This window comes from Dromiciops gliroides, chromosome 1 (assembly GCF_019393635.1).
Source record: "Dromiciops gliroides isolate mDroGli1 chromosome 1, mDroGli1.pri, whole genome shotgun sequence".
Classification (NCBI taxonomy): Eukaryota; Metazoa; Chordata; class Mammalia; order Microbiotheria; family Microbiotheriidae; genus Dromiciops; species Dromiciops gliroides.
In genome coordinates, this window is record NC_057861.1 from 125,605,765 (window position 1) to 125,624,093 (window position 18,329).

General features: G+C 36.3%; 1 pseudogene; it reads right to left on the bottom strand.

Annotated features, from left to right (window-relative positions):
• Positions 1-11,072: 11,072 nt before the first annotated feature.
• LOC122746406 lies at positions 11,073-12,415 on the bottom strand (annotated as a pseudogene).
• Positions 12,416-18,329: the final 5,914 nt, after the last annotated feature.

Consider the following 18,329-nt stretch of genomic DNA (forward strand, 5'->3'; position numbering starts at 1 on the left):
ACTGGCTATGACTGAAATAAATGGGATATCTAAGGAAATTTACAACAGCACCTTCTAACTCTTAACTTTTTATTGTACAGAAAGAAGTTACAGCTTGACTTTCTATTTTAGGTTTATGTTCTCATGATTTAGAAAAAACAATAGTGACCTAGAGGCAAGGATTTCTTAGCAGTTAATGCCCAGGTGAATAAAATGCCTTAGGCCAACTAAACTGTCATGAACAAAGCAAAGTATGTGGATGAGATGGAGTAGTCTTCCCAAGTGAATAGCTAGCTATTGATTCAGTGTTCTATAATAGGCAAGGAAAAGTATATGCCAAGGTCAACACATGCTTCTTATACTGCCATCTCATTTCAGTTTAACATATTTGTCTTGCCTAATTAATTGTATATACAGATATACATATATATGTAAGTGTACATGTAAGGTCAGATAGGCAGTTTGTGGGATAGTGGAATTTTAGAACTAAAAGATCTTTAAGGCCATTTAGGCTAGTCCAAATGGCATCATCTTACAGATGATAACCAAGAGAACAAGTTTCAGCATCACATTTTATTTATTTATGTTCTTTAAAATAAATTTCTCATTAATGATATGAATAATATATAAATATAATCAATTAATTGTTTGATACCATTAATTAACAAAAATAATTAATAATGCATTACTGATGATAAAAGCATTCATAATAGAAACAAGGGCTGAACCTGTGCTATTATTAGTGTGGGGAGTAAAACTATATGTGGTCACCTTATTTCTGTACCAAGTTTAGGGAAAATTTGCTGGGGTTTCAAATATATTTGTGTAATGATTGGAATGATGCCACCTGCTGGAGACTTACTGTATGAAAGCTCCACCAAGAGGAGAAGGCCTCTGAGGGCAAGCCATGCAACATTTCTTTGTTGGAGGAAGAGGGGGTGAGGCTGGCTCTCTAGCTCTCTTTAGTCAGGACTGGTGGAGAGTGGAGCTAAAAATGGGCTCTCCCTTTGATAGGTACATGAATCTAGGCTTTTCTCTCTTCACCAAATTCTTATTCTCCATAATAAATGCTTGCTAAAGTTTATAATTTATTGTCACCACTCATTAGATATTTTGGACAGTATAACTAGAATTTTAGCCCCTTACAGATGGCAATTTCAGAGAAACCTCTGACTCCTGCATTTTTTTCAAATTCTAATGCCAAGAGTTTCTATTCTTTTGCATCCCTGGAGGCAACGCCCCAATGGAATCTAGAAGCAGTAGGGGGAGTGGAAAACAGGCGTGAGTTCGAAACCAAGCCTGATTCCTCAGCTCTGCACCACATGGGAGAGGTGGTCCTGCCCACTCTTCTTAGGACTCCACCCCTCCCCATCCTCTGGTGCCACCCCCCACTCCTCCCATGGCCATGCCCCTTGATCCTCCTACTAGGGAAGTTCAGAGATCTAATCCACTCTCCTCAGGTCCTGATCTTGAGCATACACAGCTTTCTCTACTTGCATTTTTAGCTCCACTCTCCACCAGAGTCCTGAAGAAAAAGAGCAAGAGAGCCAGCCTCACCCCCTCTTCCTCCCACAAGCAAACATCACTTCCTGACACCAAAGAAAAGCTGCATGACTTGCCCTCAGAGGCCTTCTCCTCATGGTGGAGCTTTCCTACAGTAAGTCTCCAGCAGGTGGCGTCATTCAAATCATTACACTTGTTACTTATAAATTAGAAGCTTTAGCACCAGTTTGGGGCATTAAGCATTTATTAAAGCATACCAAATATTAGTAAAGAGAGAACACTTGGCTCAGAAAGTTAAGAAGCCTATCTACTCTAGAGGGGAGATAAGAGCTCAGCCTGGCCTGCTTCCTCCAAGTCTTTCTCCGCAAACCTGTCTGCAAGCCAAACTGAGAGTACAAGCTTCCTCTGGGTCTGGAGGAGAGGTGGTCCTTACACACTGCTTCAAGCCAATTGGCTAGCATCACCCAAATCAATTGGTTCACTGGACTTGAGGGCGGTCCATGAGCAGAATGTGGTGAGGTCAGAGTTCATGAGCAGAATATGGTGAGGTCAGAGTTCAGAGAACACACCCCCTGAGGGCCAGGCCTTCAGGTAGGTGTGGTTTCAATCAAGTTAAATCCAAGTGAATCAATCAGCAAAGTCAATCCAATCAATCTTAATATAATCCGACTTCTGGGCATCCCAAAACCCATTATTTTCTCATATTAACAACAATGAATAAATAAACTCACACTACCAATACAGGTAGATACCTAGGTGCCAACTTAGTTTTAGAAGGCTCTTTATAGCATTAAGGGATTAAGTCATTGTCCAGAGTTACATCAACATTATATATCATAGGTGGAACTTGAACCCAGATTTTTCTGGCTCTGAAAACCTACATCCTCTACACCAAGCTTCCCTTCTATAAAATTATAGAAGTATAGTTAAAATTTTATTAATTGTTAGACATAATTTTGTTGTTTCTGTTTAGTCATTTCAGTCCTTTTAGAATCTTTGTGAGCCCATCTGGCGTTTTCTTGACAAAAATACTTAAATGGTTTGTCATTTCCTTCTCCATCTCATATTATAAATGAGGAAATTGAGACAAACAGGGTTAAGTGAGTTGCCCAGGGTTACATAGCTAGTAAGTGTCCAAGGGTATATTTGAACTCATGAAGATGAGTCTTCCTTGGCACTCTGTCCACTATGCCATCTAGCTCCTCCATTTGGGCACAATAGACCCTTTATAATACTCAAGCAAATCCCCTCACAAAGACATTCTGTAAAAAGAGTGCACTGATTGCTACCAAGATAGAAGGCTGTGGGGGCAACTCAGTGGCAGAGTGGATAAAGCACTGGCCCTGGATTCAGGAGGACCTGAGTTCAAATCTGGCCTCAAATACTTGATACTATCTGTGTGACCCTGGACAAGTCACTTAACCCTCATTGACCCCCCCCCCCACCACCAAAAAAAAGATAGAAGGCTCTGCCATTTAACTTTGACAATATAGTACTGGTGACAACTGTAAATGATGTTGTTGTTTTTTTAATTTTTCATGTGAACTTCATTTATAGTATTATAGTAATTGTGGGTATACTATTCTTTTAATTTTAGTCCCATAAGAATATATGTTCTTTGAGAGTCGACATTGTTTCAGTCTTTGTATTCTCTGTATTTTCAGGCAAAGTGTCAGGCATATAGTAGATACTTAATAAAACTTGATCAATTCACCCTGCAGCATTTCAGTGTCTTCCAATGTTTCTTAGAGGTTTTCTTTGTATTAAATATTTCTTATGATACAGTCATAGCTAATTACATACAAATACCATTATTAATCTAATGGTTTCCTAATCATGCACATGCTTTTTCCCTGACTTTTTTGTTATGAGGAATACCATGAATATTTTTGCATAGATTATTCTTTCCATGCTGTTGAGAATTTCCCTTCAGGTATAACTGTGGGATTACAGAACATAGGTTCAGAACTGAAAGGGACCTTGGAGAACATCTAATCCAATTCTCCCATTCTACAGATGAGGAAACTGAGGCCCAGGTAAGTTAAATCACTTGACCAAGGTCATCACAGGTAGAAAATGTACAAGACAGTATTCAAGTCTTTTGAGTCCAGAGTCAGTGTTCTTTCATTTTATACCATATCATTTCCCACTAGTGGAATCTCTTGGTGAAAGGTTATGTAGATAATTTGATAACTTATCTTGGGTAATTAAAAATTATTTCCCAAATTTTCAAATCAATTTTTAGTTTTGCATATGCCAAATTAGTATGAGAATTACTTTTTAGAAGAAATACTAATAAATAGTTGTGGTTACCAGCATGGCAAAGGGAATTCAAAATGTGCTACATGTGAATCTGCCAAAGCATCTGTGGATATTTGACTTAGAAACATGATAGAATTAAAAAAAAATTGAAGTGCTGTTATGAAGAAGTTTAGACTTGATTTGCTGAAATTCGGAGGGTAGACATAATCTTACTGGGTTCAAATTATAGGAAGGTAGAATATAAGGAAATACTTCTTAATAATTAGAATTAGCAGAAAACTAAACAATCCACCCCTAGCAATAATGAAATCTTTGTGATAAGGTGTCTTCAAGAAGTTGCGAGCTAACCACTTAACCAGGGTGTTGCAGATTGGGTTCATCCCAAATTATGTGTTAGAATAAATAGCATGAGTTTCCCTCTAAGCCTTCAATTCTATTATTTTAGAGATGATTTATTTCTTTGATTGATTTGAAATTTCTTCTTTGTGGGCACTCTGTTAATGGTGGAGACCAATCCATTCATATCTCATCCTATGCAAATTTCAGGCATATCCACCCATAGATATAGCTGGCTGGCATGGTGAATAGAGCACTAGAGTTGGAGTCAAAAAGCCCTGACTTCAAATTTGCCCTCAGACAAGGAATATAACTCTGGGTAATATTAACTCTGCTTCAACTTACTTAATTGTAATATGGAGATAATAATAGCACTTACCACCCAGGGTTGTTATGAGGATCAAATGAGATAATATTTGTAAAGTACTTAGCACAGTGCCTGGCAAAGAATAGATGTTTAATAAATACTTGGGTCCTTACTTTCCTACTTATATAGAGTAGGGGGAGAAGGTCACCTGAACTGCTAGGTTCTATCCTCTATATCAAGGATTATCAATCTGGAGTCCATGAACTTGTTTTTTTTTAAAATATTTTTAATGATTTCCTTTATTATCCTATACATTTTTTATATTTTAAAAAATATTATTCTGAGAAGGGGCCCACAGGTCAACCAGACAACCAAAAGGGCCCATGTCAAAAAAGTTAAGATAATAGATCATCTTGTATTGTTCAGATGCTAATGGAGCAATCAGACTATTCATCAGTTCTTTTTCACTCTTCAACCAGACTTCTTTTTCCAGTCATACATCTTTTCGATGATAACTTTGCTGCTGCTTTTCCTGTGAGGTTTTTTATTGATAACATGTTCCAGCCTATATATTACCACCAATCACTTCTCCATTGCCCTCTGGATGACCCACAGCTTTAATAATTTGGAGAGTATTCCATGGGTAGCAGCTGTACGGTGTTTCTGGAATAATATTGATGTTATAAAGTCAGGTCTACATTTTGAGGGAAGTTTAAGATAATCAAAAGCACTACACAATTACCAAAGATAGATAGAATGAACGAGTATTTTTTAAAGTGCTTATCATTTTCCAGAAATGTGCTAAACACTGACAATACAAATACTAATGTAGTCTAGCCTTCTCTCCTTAACCTGTTCAATTCTGGGCACAGACTACTGTCTTGCAGTAGCTGACCAAGATTTTTTGTGTATGTGTTTGTGTCTGTGTACTGATGTAGTGACCAGCTCTATGAGCTGTCCAGTTAACTGTAGGTCATAGACTAAATAGTTGGCTTTCTTTATACATTTAATAAAAATTAATAGATTGAAATTCATATGAAGAGGAGTAGGAAAAGGGAGTGGGTTATTTTATTTAAAAGCGTCCATGAAGTGATTAAAAATTTAACTAACTGATAAGTTTCAATGAAGGGCCCATATAGTGAGTTAGACACAATTATTGAATTGTCTTGTGAATTCATTATCAAAACTTCATCTCAAAACCTCCTCTCAATGAAGTGGCAATAATGTATCCTATGCCAAAAGATGATTTATTCTTCAATATCTGAATTTCCCTGTCATTTTCAAGGACGAATATCTATTGTTAATCTAGGGCTAATCATATTGAAATCTGACTTTTTCCTCTCCTTTACCTCATTCATTCAGTCTTTTGTTGGGTACTATTCTTCCTTCACTATGTAGGATTCTTTTTTTATGCTTCCCACGCCCCTCATGTTAAAAAATTTGTGTCTGATTTGGAACAGCTATCTAGTATTTTTTTTCGCATTTAACTTTTGTCATTGCCAATCTTTTTAATGTGGTCAAACTGGCCTTATCTCTTCCTCCTCATTTAGTTTTAGAGCATTCCTGTTTAGGCATTCAAACATGCTTAGTTTCTTCAACATCAGTTCATAAAATTTAAAGGTGGAAAGAGTCCAGCCGAATCCCCTCATTTTATAAATGAGGAAACTGAGGGAAGAATAGATTAAGTTATTTATCCAAATTAATATAGGTATTAAGTAGTAGACTTGGGATTCTGACTCGGAATTCCTTTCTTTTCCTGCTACATTTTAATTCTCACCACATCTGTTCCTTTTTTTTCTCTTCAGAAAACTTAAAAAAAACCCCACAAAACTAATCTTAGGAAGTTTAGTGCCACACTAATCCCAATGGCATGGATAAGTTAAATCATTCCAGCATTTTACTTGTCATTTCACAGTAATATCAAATGGGACCATTTCTGTGATTTCACTTCTCTATTATGTATGTGCCCCTTTTCCAACATCAGACTGAGTATCTTCATACCCATTAATACTTACTGAGTGCCTCATTCTATCAGGTGTTCTATGTTTTAATGTCCAGAGAGTACCTCATAGAGAGGGTGCTTAATAAGTGTTATTGACTCTCTGTAACTTCATTATTTGCTGAAGAATAGGTTGCCTTGGGAAGGAAGAACATTATTGAGTTATCACAAAAGAACTTCTGCTCATGATGAAGGAACAACATTAAAAAGCAATTCTTTACTAAAGCATTAGTATAAAACAGACTTGACTATTTCCCTTCCTATTCAGTTCATTTCATCCTCTCATTTTTTTGTGTGTGTGACTCAAAAGGAGAAAACAGAACCACCACAAATTTATAGGAATATTGCCAATTTGCTTATCTAATTTTGAGCTTTGCTAATTACTACTGATAATGCTCAGCTTGTTCATTGGTAATTTATTTTGTAAAAAGAAGATAATTTTTATACAGAAGCATTCTCTATAGTGAATTCTGTAGCATGATAGAAGAATGCAAAGATAATCAAAGTATTGGTAGTATCTATATTATTTTTTCTTAGCAGTGAGTTGTGATAAGAAAAAAAACACACCTGGAATTCTGATGAATGAACATGTTCCATTGGTCACATTTTAAGACCTTATATACAATGAAATCACACAATCACTCATTTGAATGTGAAGAGTCCTTATGAGGCCAGAGATAAAAAAACAGCACCCCTTTCCACCTATCCTTTCAACTCTTGTCAGGTTTACTCCTAAAACTGCAAACTCCACAATAGTTAGGGCGATGAAAATTACCTTATAGCTTCCATGGGCCTCAAGACAACACAAGAAACAGTACAGAGGGAAGGGACTGCTTTTCCCCCATTAGCCTCCTTATATTTATAAACCACCTTTCTCTCATAAAACTTGAAAGCATAGAAACTGAAAAATAATTTGATTTATTTGAATTTCTAATTATTTTTCTTCATAACAATGTATTTGCTCTATACTCCATGAATTTTTGTTTCATCATTACTTTGCAACTCATATTGTAAATTGGAATATTTTGCATTCATATATGACTACCTTTATCTAGCTTTCCATGCTCTAGAGAATCATGTACAACTTGAAAGAGAAGATAAGAGGAGAGCAGAAGGAAGGGAAGAGAGAAGTATATGTATAGACATAAACATGTATACAACCCAACCTCAAATTACCAGTGGGTTCAATAGTTCATTTTAAGTTCTTTTCATTTCAATAAACATTTATTAAGGACCTCCTGTGTTCTAGAGGGTAGCTAGGTGGCACAGTGGATAGAGTGTTGATTCTAGAGTCGGGAAGATTCATCTTCATTAGTTCAAATATAGTCTCAGATACTTGCTACTTTTAGTGGTAGGGTTAGAATTTGAATCCAGGTCTTGATGACTCCAAGTAGAGCATGATAGCCACTGCAATTCCCTTCCTCTCCAAGTATTCAAGTTATGTACCCTAAAATGATGCCCATTTCAATACAAATTCCCTGAGCTGGCCACATGCAGAGGACAGACACCATACTATTATAGTAAAAATACTTAATGAAATAGTGAGCATAAATAGGGCAAGGACATCCTAAGATAAAGAATAATGCATGAAAGCAAAAAGGTTTATTCATTGAAGTGTATAAATTAAAATGCACATGGGAACCTATAAAAACTCCAGCAGCCATGCTTCTATCTTTTAAATTGAAGAACATATTCTGGGCTGACCTGTCAAGCATGAAAAAGAGAACTTAATGTAAATCTGAAACCAAAAAATAATTTGCATAGCATCCTTTTTATTAACCTATGATTCAATGTTAGTTACTGTACTACCTGTGAGGTTGTTTCTAATGTTTCAGAAGTGGCACAACATTGATGACTTTAAAGATATTTATTATTTTCTTTTTTCTTAATCTATTCAAAGCCTATCAGAGGAAAAGAAAATCAGTCTTGAAGTAGCATAGTAACACCAATGAGAAAAGAAACATAGAAATATGCATTCCTTTAGAATGGGTTCACAAAATTACTAAGTAAGACTAGAATATTTCATATTACTCTAGCAAGAACATTAAAAGGAAAAAAATTTTGCTTCTTCAAAATAAAACTCAGTCTAATAGCAAATGTTAAAATTGTGGCCAAGATGAATGACAAAATCACTTGAAATCTCTACCCAGTAAACCAATCCTCTTTATATCATTTTGTGAAAATCTACAGTAAAGCTGATCTTTTTACCATGACAGTTGACTAGCAGTTATATGTTAAGGGATTAGGGCTTGTGATTTATCTCTAGCCTCAATTTTGATGGGTCTAGATGTTAGATATCCATTAGATAATGAATTTTAGTTTAAACATGTGGTATAGTATCAAGAACACTAGTTTGGAATGAGAAGACTTAGGATCCAAATTCTGGAATTTACTACATGGAAAGGGGAATCCAACCAATAGCTTTATAATTCAATTTCCAAATAGGTAGAAGAGGTAAGTGAACAAGATGATCTCTAAGATTCCTTATGGCTATAACTCCTATGCTTTACATAGTACCCTTTCAGAAACAAGGACTTCTATTTACTTTATAAACCTGGATTGTAATAGATAACAATTACTTTGTATTTAGCTCTCAGTAATATCCACAAATACAAATTTGTGGTTATTATTACCATCAAGATGACGTAAGCAAAGTTTCCATTTATCATAGACTAGAGAGGCTTTTTCATTTATCTATATCATGCTTCAGTGATTGCCTGTAAGTTCGAGGATCCCAGGTTCTAATTTTCTGATGATAAAAAATTTCATTTACTCAAAACTAAATGATAGCTTTGATTTTTTAATGATGCAAGGAGGTCTAGATTAGTACAAAGAATGACTCTCCTGAAAGGTTTGCATTATTCAAATTTTCACTACATATTTCTATTGGCTTGAAACTAATGACTTTATCTTATATAATTATTTCTTCTAATAGTGAAAATTCAAATACATACAGATAATTCAATAGATTTATTTTTCTTACTAATTGAGACCAAGGTCTAATATTTAATATATCTCTGATCTCATCTATATAGGTATACTTTCCAGTAATTCAGATTGTAACCCAATCATATATACTGTACAACTCTTCTCTTGTGACTTGTATGACTGCTCACATAAAACTGGAAGAAGGATTTAATATTGCCAGAATTTTTCAGAACCCATTCTTACTAATGAACTCATAACAAATAATTTCTTCAAGTAGTCATCCTATGGCAACCTTTAAAAAGGAAAATCTTTTATTAACTCCAAATTACACAGTGATCAGTATGTTTGACATTCTTTCAAAATCATAGATTTTTGGAGTTAGAAGAGAGAGTCTACTAGAATCTCTTTGTTTAAGGTCATATAGCTATTTAATGACAGAGATGAGAGGAGAACCCTTAATCCCAATTCCCAGTGAATTTTCCATTACTCTACACTACATATACCAGCTTTCTCTGAAAGGTAAATTGTAGGAATGGATTTTCAAAATTATATCTTACATGAAGAACATGCAAGGTACATATTGCACTGCCGATCACTGTTAAATCTTGTTCTAATCTAGCTCATTAAGAAATGAGTTAACAAGGGGCAGCTAGATGGCGCAATGGGTAGAGCACTGGCCCTGGAGTCAGGAGTACCTGAGTTCAAATCCGGCTTCAAATACTTAACACTTACTAGCTGTGTGACCCTGGGCAAGTCACTTAACCCCTATTGCCTCGCTTAAAAAAAAAAAAAAAGAAATGGGTTAACAACTCAAGACTATTTAATTTGTTCTTTAATGTAAAAAAATCATTTTTGTCCAGTACAGTGTAAACTTTGATATGTAAATTGAATGCCATTTCATCACCTATATATCAGTGACATTGGTCTTAAGTTATATTACATATTAAATATTAAAAAACTTTAAAACTTAATTGCAATACCAATAAAATGTGAGAAAATACATATTTGTAGCTTCATACTCAAAGTCAACCCATATCTTTTTTTTTCAAAACAATAAATGACACTTTAATGAAACAAGATTTACAAGCCTGAGAGCATCTGTACATTATCCAAGTTGAAAACAATAATGGAAACAAGAAAAAAAAGAAAGAAAGAAAGAAAACTATCTTTGAATCCTACTACTTTTGAATCCTTTGATGGCAGAAGGGGAAGGTTAAATAGGACTTTGACTAGATACATTTGGTGTAGATTAAGGCAACATAAATAAGGAAAGGAACTATTTAAAATACAAGACTATACACATGAATATAGAAATACATGTAAATATATGTATGTATATATATTTAAAATGAAATCTATTACTTTTTTGTAAATATAACACAAGCTTTGACAAATAAACAATTAACAAAAAAAGAATCCTTTAGGTATTTTAAACACCAGTGCTACATCTGGGCTGAATTCAGGCTGTTTTGTTTTGATAGTTTCTTTCTTTTTTTTTCTTTGTTTTTTTTTTCTTTTTTGCAGGGCAATGAGTGTTATGTGACTTTCCCAGGGTCACACAGCTAGTCTGTGTCAAGTAACTTGAGTCCAGATTTGAACTCAGGTCCTACTGAATCCAGGGCCGGTGCTTTATCCACTGTGCCACCTAGCTGCCCCCATGTTTCTTAAGTGATTTCTGCCACCCTAAATCGAGCATTAGTAGTCGGGTAAGTTTTCTAGACTTTATTATACCATCCTGCAACCATATCTCTCATAATGTCATGACAAAAGCAGCCTGACCATAAGGTTTTCCTTACTTGGGTATTCATATAACTTGAGCATGTTGATGCAAATAATTAATGTTGGTAGCAGATTTGGAGTGTAGTGTACAGCAAGTATTATAAAATTTTCTAATCCATGTTTCCCCCTGATATAAGCAAAGCTACCATATTGGACCCTGGAACAGCCAGTAACAAACTGCAACAGAAACACTCTTTCCTCTTGAGTTATGCTTTTCACAAATTCTCAGAACCACTGAACAACTGAATCATTTCTTTCATAATCACTTCTGTATTCTGATTTCTTATCCAATCATTTACATCAATCTCTGCCATACCAAAAAAGCCCAGAAACTCTGATTCATATTGATCAAAAAGTTGCATAAGGGAAAGTGCAATGAACATGTAGAGTATTTCAAAGAAAACACTGATCTGAGCCGGGATGGCTCTTTTCACTGGGAGTTCAGTAACAAGCTGGACATATTCCTTGCTGTTATTAACATACGAGAATGTTTGCAGTCCCATGATTCAAAGGCATGTCTTCCTTTGCTCCAAACACATCAAATTTGGCTTGTAGAATGATCTCATAAAGTAATTGTTGACTAGCTGCAATGAGCATCAAGTTGGCACAGTGGATACAGCACTGGCCTGGGAATCAGGAAGTCTCATCTTCCTGTGTTCAAATCCAGTCTCAGACATTTACTAACTGTGTTACCCTAGGGAAGTCACTTAACCCTGTCTGCCTCAGTTCTTCATCTGTAAAATGAGTAGGAGAAGGGAATGACAAATCATTCCAGTATTTTTGCCCAGAAAATCCCAAATGGGGTCATGAAGAATCTGACACAAATTGAACAACAAGTTGCTGTGATTCAAAAAGAAATCCAAGACCTGTACAGCAAACTGGAAAGAGTTCAAGTGATCAGGATAGACATAAAAGTTGCTATTAGGCTGAAAAGTTGTCCTACCAGTTTACTGGGGGAATAGAGAATAACCAAGGTTTACTCTCATATTAGATAAAATATCAAACTACTAGTATATAACACCTGATCATGTCTTCTTCTCCACGGAAAGACATAGCAATCCCCTGTTTTGCTACTGTTTAGTTAGCTTTGCACAATTTACTCTAGATACAACTTCACAGTTATTCCTAAAATAGAAACTCTGTGAACCAGCAGGATCTCATTTTCATTCACTGGCCTGTGTACTATGATTGAATCTGATTGCCCTTGAATGTAAATGTTTATAGAACCACTTATAATGATCTTTAAAAAGCTATGTTCTTATGATATGAATGAAGCTTGATATCAGTTCAGGATACTCAAGGAGGAAATGAAAAGGGTTAAAAATTTATTTATTTTAGATTTTCAATATGACTATACTTTTATTACCTTCTGGCAGCTTCATGGTGAAGTCATAGAACTGCTAAGCCACTCAGGCAGTTGAGCTGCTCCATTGCTCTCTCTCCATCCTTTTGCATCTTGTTCCCTCTCAGCCACCAGGGCCAGTTCTCAGAATGTAGCTTCCTGCATCCCCAGCAAAGGCCATGGCAACCCAGAAATTCTGGGAGCTCCCCAGAAGAGTGTGGGTTATAGTTCTACCTCCAGGGATCCAGGGTGGGACAGACAAACAGAACATCCATTTAAGGGAAAACAGTAGGAACTGATCAGCATAATGAAAGTATGGCAACTAGGGATTCATATAACTTCAGGCAGCAGAAAGATATTTCTAACTGATCAATAGAAAGAAGCATTACACTGGTACCTTATTCTCAGCCTCGGTATAGGGGAAAGAAAAGATGTAACATATTTGAGGGGATATTTCACCCAACTGTATACAGTGTGATACTGTACCCACACTGCTGGACAATGTAGTATTTCTATGGAGTCATCAATTCTCACAGTACCTTTTGATGCAGGTTCTGGGAAGGAAACAGTCCTAACACATGATCATGTGATTCTTTTCTTCAAGCTCAGCTCTCTCTCTCTCTCTCTCTCTCTCTCTCTCTCTCTCTCTCCCTCCCTCTCGTTTCTTCCTCTCCCACTCTTTCACTACCCCTCTCTTCTTCCTTCCTTTCTCCTTATTCCTCTTCCTCCTTCCCTCTTTTTTTCTTCCTGTATATCTCAGCCTCTATTTCTTTGGTCTTCCCAGAATTTTCTATGAACACTCCAAACCTCTGTTGGTTTTCCCCAAATATGCCTTGCTCTACATTCTGGGATTTTACCACTCATAAACACTAACCAAGTATGTGGCAAACTACACAATACCGTGAGATCTTCTAGGCCAGTTGGTTCTCAACAGTTGTTGGTCTCAGGATCCCATTTACACTCTTAAAAATTATCTGTGACATCCATCTCCCCAAGAGTTTCTGTTTATGTGGGTTATCACAGTTGATATTTACTATATTAGAAAATACATTAGGGGGCAGCTAGGTGGTGACGTGGATAAAGCTGCAGCCCTGGATTCATGAGGACCTGAGTTCAAATCTACGCCTCAGACACTTGACGCTTACTAGCTGTGTGACCCTGGGCAAGTCACTTAACCCTCATTGCCCTGCCAAAAATAAATAGATAAATATTGATGAATATAAAGTAAAAAATAAAAAGGCATTTAAAAAAAGAAAATACATGAAATCATCTTGGTATTCTTATGAAAATAATTTTGAACCCATCAGAACTGTGAATGTTTCTAAATCTTGAATCTAAATGCTACTCATGAATTTAGAGTTAGTAGGAATGGAGTCATGATAGATACATTTCTGCTTTTTAATGTTATCAAACTACTCTGTGTTCTAAGTGTCAAGTATCTAAGGCCAGATTTGAATTCAGGTTCTCACCTGGCTGCCCCCAAAATTGTTTCTATCTGGCTGCTTAATCTGAGAGCTGTGCAATTTGGTTATAATATTCCTGGAAGTGTTCATTTTGGGATCTCTTTCAGGAGGTGATTGGTGTATTCTTTCAATTTCTATTTTACATTCTGCTTCTAGAATATCAGGACAATTTTCCCAGACAGTTTCTTGAAAGATGAGGTCTAGGCTCTTTTTTTGATCATGGCTTTTAGGTAGTCCAATAATTTTCAAATTATCTCTCGTGCATCTGTTTTCCAGGTTAGCAGTTTTTCCAAGAAGATATTCCCAGTTCAAAGACCATTTTCATTGGAAAGAAAATAGAAATAAATAGCTCCAATTTTTCATTGTCATCAATTACTATTATTCAGTCCACATTTAACATGAGTATAAGCCTATTCTTGTTTCTTCCTTCATTCACAACATAGCTAACAACTTGGTTTTTTTATCATATCATTCATTATATATTAGATTATTTTAGGGTTTAGTCTCCTTGACCTCATGGAGAAATGTCACTCTTTTTGTGTCCATCTTCAATTACCTATCTTTGCTTCAATTTTCTTTAGTTGGATTTTAAAGAAGAGTAACTCGACAAGTTCCATGTATACTCAATGTAGTTAAATCCTTACCCCCTCTTCATTTCTGTTATATAGTTAGGAAATATTTCTAAGGATGAAATTTTTGGATCAAGGGGTATACTTATGCTTGTGATTATTTTTCTAAGTTAATTAGTAGTATGAACTTGCCTTAAAAGATGAATTTGTAATTCCACAAGCAAGGAAGATGTGTACCTATTTCCCCAAACCTGTCATCACTAAGTTTCATTTCTTTTAATAATTTTTTCCATACAAAGGACATGAGATGATACTTTAAATTTGCTTTATTTATTTATTTGGTGAAGTAGAACATTTTTTAGTATGTATTGACTTAGATTTCCTCTTTTGAAGATTGTCTGTGTTCTTTGACATTCTACCCATTGCTTTCTATTCACAGTCTTTTTTTTTAGTATGTTTTGTTTATTTAAAAATATTAGTCAGAAAAATTGAGAAGGCCTTGTTCTTACCCTGATGACAGATTTCAGCTTGTTAGAGCAAGTTTTTTTTAAATTTATTTATCATTTCCCCTATTTGCATGTAAAAAAACTCCAATTCAATTTTTTAAAAATTGATTTTTTAAAACTCGCGGTTCTGGGGGTGGAGCCAAGATGGCTGAGAGGAAGCAGCAAGCTGCCTGAGCTCTCCTTCTGTTCCCTCAAAACGAACATTAAATCAAGCCTCTGGACGGATTCTGAAACTACAGAACCTGCAAAGAGACAGAGAGACACAGTCTTCCAACCAGAGATAATTTAGAAGACTTCAGGAAAAGGTCGGTCTGACTCGGGCAAAAGGGAGGCCCAGCGCAGGGCAGCAACCCAGTGCCGAGGGGGTCGGGACAAGTCAGCAGGAGCTACGGGCCACAGCCGAACAACTGAGGCTCCCAGAACCTGGTTCAAAAATCTGGTGGCCAAGAAGGACAGTGGAAAAACCTACCTGCACCGGCCGAGAGGGCCACGAACGGCGGGATCAGACGCCGGGGTCTGGCGCCTGGCTGGCCGAGCACAATCAGACAGGAAGTGCAGGGCGGGGCATCTCCACACACCATAAAGGCCTCAGAGTAAAAGCCCGGTCACACAGCACCTATACACCTGCACAAGAAGCCCAAAACAGGGACCCTGGTGCCCCCAGAGCAGACCTCAACTTAGAGAATAAATAAATAAGCTGCAATAATGAGTAAGAAGCAAAAAAGAGCCCTCTCCCTTGAGAGCTTCTGTATCAATAGGGAAGAAGCCAACACAAACTCAGATGAGGACAATAGCCTCAAATTGACTACATCTGAAGCCTCACAAGGGAAGGTGAATTGGTCGCAAGAACAAAAAGCCTTCCTGGAAGAGCTCAAAAAGGATTTTAAAAATCAAATGCAAAAGGTAGAAGAAAAAATGGGGAGAGAAATGAAAGCAAAACAAGAAAACTATGAAAAAAGAATCAGCAGCTTGGAAAAGGAAGCTGAAGAAAACAAAGCCTTAAAAAATTCATTTGGCCAAATGGAAAAAAAGCTGCATAATCTCACTGAAGAAAACAATGCCTTAAAAATTAAAGTGGGACAGTTGGAAGATAAGGAATCCATGAGACACCAAGAATCAGTCAAGCAGAATAAAAAAAATGAAAAAATAGAAGAAAATGTGAAATACCTCATTGGAAAGACAACTGATCTGGAAAACAGATCGAGGAGAGACAATTTGAGAATCATTGGACTGCCTGAAAGCCATGACCAGAAAAAGAATCTAGATACCATATTCCAGGAAATTATTAAGGAGAACTGCCCTGATATCATAGAATCAGAGGATAAAATCATCATTGAAAGAATCCACCGATCACCTCCTGAAAGAGACCCCAAAAGGAAAACTCCAAGGAATATTGTAGTCAAATTCCAGAATTATCAGGTGAAGGAGAAAATACTCCAAGCAGCCAGAAAGAAGCAATTTAAATATCATGGAGCCACAGTCAGGATTGCTCAGGACCTGGCAGCTTCAACATTAAAGGACCGCAAGGCTTGGAATATGATATTCCGGGAGGCAAAGGAGATTGGATTGCAGCCGAGAATCTATTACCCAGCAAAAATGTGCATTTTCTTTCAGGGGAAAAGATGGACATTTAATGACATTGGGGACTTTCAATCGTTCCTGGTGAAAAGACCAGAACTGAATTAGAAAATTTGATCTCAACATACAAGATTCAAGAGAAGTTTAAAAAGGTAAACAGAGGGGAAAAAAAAGTTACCCTATTAGGTTAAACTGTTTATATCTCTACACAGGAAGACAATACTTATAATTCTTAAGAACTGTAAATGTATTTGGGCAGAGAGAAGGACTTTATATAGAGGGCATAAATATAAATTGTCTTTGATGTGATGATACAAAAGAATTAAGGGGATAAAAAGGGAGTCTATGGGGAGGAGAAGAAAGGGGAGGTGGAATGGGATGAATTATATCATATGAAGAGGTGGAAAAAAAACCTATTACAACAGAGGGAAAGAAAGGAGGGGGGAACATGGTTTCAACCCTATTCTCACTAGATTTGACTCAAAGAGGGAATAACATATACGTTCATTGGGATAAAGAAATTTAACTCATTCTTTAGGGAAACAAAAGGGGAAGGGAAAGGGGGGGACTTATAGAAGGGAGGATAAAAGCAAGGGAGAAAAGGGTAAAGAAAAGAGAGGGGGGGTGATAAAAAGGGAGGGCAGATTGGGGGAGGCAGGGGTAAGAATTAAAATGTCGGTGAGGAGGAATAGGGTGAAAGAAGGGGGGGAAGTATAAAGGGGGTAAATAGAATGGAGGGGAATAGACAGTCAGTAATAATAACTGTGAATGTGAATGGGATGAACTCTGCTATAAAACGGAAGCGAATTGCAGAGTGGATTAAAAACCAGAACCCTACAATATGCTGTTTACAAGAAACACATTTGAAGCAGAGAGATACACACAGAGTAAAGGTAAAAGGCTGGAGCAGAATATATTATGCCTCAGCTAAAGTAAAAAAGGCAGGGGTAGCAATCCTTATCTCAGACAAAGTGCAGGCAAAAATAGATCTCATTAAAAGAGATAAGGAAGGAAATTACATCTTACTTGAAGGTACTATAGATAATGAAGTAATATCAATATTAAATATGTATGCGCCAAGTGGTATAGCATCCAAGTTCTTAGAGGAGAAGTTAAATGAGTTACAAGAGGAATTAGACAGTAATACTATACTAGTGGGGGATCTGAATCTCCCCCTCTCAGAATTAGATAAATCTAGCCAAAAAATAAATAAGAAAGAAGTGAAAGAGGTGAATAGATTACTAGAAAAGTTAGACATGATAGATGTCTGGAGAAAATTGAATGGGGATAGAAAGGAATATACCTTTTTTCTCAGCAGTACATGGCACATTTTCAAAAATTGACCATGTATTAGGGCACAAAAACATCATAGTCAAATGTAGAAAGGCAGAAATAGTAAATGCATCCTTCTCAGATCATGATGCAATAAAAATTACATGTAAGAAAGATCCAGGGAAAAGTAGAAAGAAAATCAATTGGAAACTAAATAATTTCATTCTAAAGAATGAATGGGCCAAACAAGAAATCATGGAAACAATCAATAACTTTATCCAAGAGAATGACAATAATGAGACAACATACCAAAATCTATGGGATGCAGCCAAAGCAGTGCTTAGGGGAAAATTTATAGCTCTAAATGCTTACATGAATAAAAAAGAGAAAGAGGAGATTAATGAATTGGGCATGCAACTTTAAAAGTTAGAAAAAGAACAAATTAGAAATCCCCAATTAGACACTAAATTAGAGATCCTGAAAATTAAAGGAGAAATTAATAAGAT